We start from the raw sequence: 4,605 nt of genomic DNA, 5'->3' as shown, positions 1-4,605 counted from the left end.
GAATGCCAACAAAGGTGTTCTTAGCTGTGCTGTACCTTCTCTCGTACACCAGGCCCCTCCCTCCTCTGGTGCCCCAGGCCCCTCCCTCCTCTCGTACCCTAGGCCCCTCCTGCCCTCCCTCCTCTCGTACCCCAGGCCCCTCCCTCCTCTCGTACCCCAGGCCCCTCCCTCCTCTCGTACCCCAGGCCCCTCCTGTCCTCCCTCCTCTCGCACCCCAGGCCCCTCCTGCACTCCTTCCTCTCGTACCCCAGGCCCCTCCCTCCTCTCGTACCCCAGGCCCCTCCTGCACTCCTTCCTCTCGTACCCCAGGCCCCTCCCTCCTCTCGTACCCCAGGCCCCTCCTGCCCTCCCTCCTCTCGTACCCCAGGCCCCTCCCTCCTCTCGTACCCCAGGCCCCTCCTGCCCTCCCTCCTCTCGTACCCCAGGGCCCTCCTGCCCTCCCTCCTCTCGTACCCCAGGCCCCTCCCTCCTCTCGTACCCCAGGCCCCTCCCTCCTCTCGTACCCCAGGCCCCTCCTGCCCTCCCTCCTCTCGTACCCCAGGGCCCTCCCTCCTCTCGTACACTAGGCCCCTCCTGTCCTCCCTCCTCTCGCACCCCAGGCCCCTCCTGCACTCCTTCCTCTCGTACCCCAGGCCCCTCCCTCCTCTCGTACACTAGGCCCCTCCTGTCCTCCCTCCTCTCGTACCCCAGGCCCCTCCCTCCTCTCGTACCCCAGGCCCCTCCTGTCCTCCCTCCTCTCGCACCCCAGGCCCCTCCTGCCCTCCCTCCTCTCGCACCCCAGGCCCCTCCCTCCTCTCGCACCCCAGGCCCCTCCTTCCTCTCGCACCCCAGGCCCCTCCTTCCTCTCGCACCCCAGGCCCCTCCTTCCTCTCGCACCCCAGGCCCCTCCTGCCCTCCCTCCTCTCGTACCCCAGGCCCCTCCCTCCTCTCGTACCCTAGGCCCCTCCTGCCCTCCCTCCTCTCGTACCCCAGGCCCCTCCCTCCTCTCGTACCCCAGGCCCCTCCTTCCTCTCGCACCCCAGGCCCCTCCTGCCCTCCCTCCTCTCGTACCCCAGGCCCCTCCCTCCTCTCGTACCCTAGGCCCCTCCTGCCTTCCTTCCTCTCGTACCCCAGGCCCCTCCCTCCTCTCGTACCCCAGGCCCCTCCTGCCTTCCTTCCTCTCGTACCCCAGGCCCCTCCCTCCTCTCGTACCCCAGGCCCCTCCTGCCTTCCTTCCTCTCGTACCCCAGGCCCCTCCTGCCCTCCTTCCTTTCGTACCCCAGGCCCCTCCCTCCTCTCGCACCCCAGGCCCCTCCTGCCCTCCCTCCTCTCGCACCCCAGGCCCCTCCCTCCTCTCGTACCCCAGGCCCCTCCTGCCCTCCCTCCTCTCGAACCCCAGGCCCCTCCCTCCTCTCGTACCCTAGGCCCCTCCTGCCCTCCCTCCTCTCGCACCCCAGGCCCCTCCCTCCTCTCGTACCCTAGGCCCCTCCTGCCCTCCCTCCTCTCGTACCTCAGGCCCCTCCCTCCTCTCGCACCCCAGGCCCCTCCTGCCCTCCCTCCTCTCGTACCCCAGGCCCCTCCCTCCTCTCGCACCCTAGGCCCCTCCTGCCCTCCCTCCTCTTGTACCCCAGGCCCTTCCCTCCTCTCGTACCCCAGGCCCCTCCTGCACTCCTTCCTCTCGTACCCCATGCCCTTCCCTCCTCTCGCACCCCAGGCCCCTCCTGCCCTCCCTCCTCTCGCACCCAGGCCCCTCCCTCCTCTCGTACCCTAGGCCCCTCCTGCCCTCCCTCCTCTCGCACCCCAGGCCCCTCCCTCCTCTCGTACCCCAGGCCCCTCCTGCCCTCCCTCCTCTCGTACCCCAGGCCCTTCCCTCCTCTCGTACCCCAGGCCACTCCTGCACTCCTTCCTCTCGTACCCCATGCCCCTCCCTCCTCTCGCACCCCAGGCCCCTCCTGTCCTCCCTCCTCTCGTACCCCAGGCCCCTCCCTCCTCTTGTACCCCAGGCCCCTCCTGCCCTCCCTCCTCTCGCACCCCAGGCCCCTCCCTCCTCTCGTACCCTAGGCCCCTCCTGTCCTCCCTCCTCTCGTACCCCAGGCCCCTCCTGCACTCCTTCCTCTCGTACCCCAGGCCCCTCCCTCCTCTCGCACCCCAGGCCCCTCCTGCCCTCCTTCCTCTCGTACCCAGGCCCCTCCCTCCTCTCGTACCCCAGGCCCCTCCCTCCTCTCGTACCCCAGGCCCCTCCTGCCCTCCCTCCTCTCGTACCCCAGGCCCCTCCTGCCCTCCCTCCTCTCGCACCCCAGGCCCCTCCCTCCTCTCGTACACTAGGCCCCTCCTGTCCTCCCTCCTCTCGTACCCCAGGCCCCTCCCTCCTCTCGTACACTAGGCCCCTCCTGTCCTCCCTCCTCTCGTACCCCAGGCCCCTCCTGCCCTCCCTCCTCTCGCACCCCAGGCCCCTCCCTCCTCTCGTACACTAGGCCCCTCCTGTCCTCCCTCCTCTCGTACCCCAGGCCCCTCCCTCCTCTCGTACCCCAGGCCCCTCCTGCCCTCCTTCCTCTCGTACCCAGGCCCCTCCCTCCTCTCGTACCCCAGGCCCCTCCCTCCTCTCGTACCCCAGGCCCCTCCTGCACTCTTTCCTCTCGTACCCCAGGCCCCTCCCTCCTCTCGCACCCCAGGCCCCTCCTGCCCTCCCTCCTCTCGCACCCCAGGCCCCTCCCTCCTCTCGTACCTCAGGCCCCTCCCTCCTCTCGCACCCCAGGCCCCTCCTGCCCTCCCTCCTCTCATACCCCAGGCCCCTCCCTCCTCTCGCACCCTAGGCCCCTCCTGCCCTCCCTCCTCTCGTACCCCAGGCCCTTCCCTCCTCTCGTACCCCAGGCCACTCCTGCACTCCTTCCTCTCGTACCCCATGCCCCTCCCTCCTCTCGCACCCCAGGCCCCTCCTGCCCTCCCTCCTCTCGCACCCCAGGCCCCTCCCTCCTCTGGTACCCCAGGCCCCTCCTGCCCTCCTTCCTCTCGTACTCCAGGCCCCTCCCTCCTCTCGTACCCCAGGCCCCTCCCTCCTCTCGTACCCCAGGCCCCTCCCTCCTCTCGTACCCCAGGCCCCTCCCTCCTCTCGTACCCCAGGCCCCTCCTGCCCTCCCTCCTCTCGTACCCCAGGCCCCTCCTGCCCTCCCTCCTCTCGCACCCCAGGCCCCTCCCTCCTCTCGTACACTAGGCCCCTCCTGTCCTCCCTCCTCTCGTACCCCAGGCCCCTCCTGCCCTCCCTCCTCTCGCACCCCAGGCCCCTCCCTCCTCTCGTACACTAGGCCCCTCCTGTCCTCCCTCCTCTCGTACCCCAGGCCCCTCCCTCCTCTCGTACCCCAGGCCCCTCCTGCCCTCCTTCCTCTCGTACCCAGGCCCCTCCCTCCTCTCGTACCCCAGGCCCCTCCCTCCTCTCGTACCCCAGGCCCCTCCTGCACTCTTTCCTCTCGTACCCCAGGCCCCTCCCTCCTCTCGCACCCCAGGCCCCTCCTGCCCTCCCTCCTCTCGCACCCCAGGCCCCTCCCTCCTCTCGTACCTCAGGCCCCTCCCTCCTCTCGCACCCCAGGCCCCTCCTGCCCTCCCTCCTCTCATACCCCAGGCCCCTCCCTCCTCTCGCACCCTAGGCCCCTCCTGCCCTCCCTCCTCTCGTACCCCAGGCCCTTCCCTCCTCTCGTACCCCAGGCCACTCCTGCACTCCTTCCTCTCGTACCCCATGCCCCTCCCTCCTCTCGCACCCCAGGCCCCTCCTGCCCTCCCTCCTCTCGCACCCCAGGCCCCTCCCTCCTCTGGTACCCCAGGCCCCTCCTGCCCTCCTTCCTCTCGTACTCCAGGCCCCTCCCTCCTCTCGTACCCCAGGCCCCTCCCTCCTCTCGTACCCCAGGCCCCTCCCTCCTCTCGTACCCCAGGCCCCTCCCTCCTCTCGTACCCCAGGCCCCTCCTGCCCTCCCTCCTCTCGTACCCCAGGCCCCTCCTGCCCTCCCTCCTCTCGCACCCCAGGCCCCTCCCTCCTCTCGTACACTAGGCCCCTCCTGTCCTCCCTCCTCTCGTACCCCAGGCCCCTCCCTCCTCTCGCACCCCAGGCCCCTCCTGCCTTCCTTCCTCTCGTACCCCAGGCCCCTCCCTCCTCTCGTACCCCAGGCCCCTCCTGCCTTCCTTCCTCTCGTACCCCAGGCCCCTCCCTCCTCTCGTACCCCAGGCCCCTCCTGCCTTCCTTCCTCTCGTACCCCAGGCCCCTCCTGCCCTCCTTCCTTTCGTACCCCAGGCCCCTCCCTCCTCTCGCACCCCAGGCCCCTCCTGCCCTCCCTCCTCTCGCACCCCAGGCCCCTCCCTCCTCTCGTACCCCAGGCCCCTCCTGCCCTCCCTCCTCTCGAACCCCAGGCCCCTCCCTCCTCTCGTACCCTAGGCCCCTCCTGCCCTCCCTCCTCTCGCACCCCAGGCCCCTCCCTCCTCTCGTACCCTAGGCCCCTCCTGCCCTCCCTCCTCTCGTACCTCAGGCCCCTCCCTCCTCTCGCACCCCAGGCCCCTCCTGCCCTCCCTCCTCTCGTACCCCAGGCCCCTCCCTCCTCTCGCACCCTAGGCCCCTCCTGCCCTCCCTCCTCTTGTACCCCA

Source organism: Lissotriton vulgaris, unplaced genomic scaffold (assembly GCF_964263255.1).
Source record: "Lissotriton vulgaris unplaced genomic scaffold, aLisVul1.2 SCAFFOLD_508, whole genome shotgun sequence".
NCBI lineage: Eukaryota > Metazoa > Chordata > Amphibia > Caudata > Salamandridae > Lissotriton > Lissotriton vulgaris.
This window is presented reverse-complemented; position numbering follows the sequence as displayed.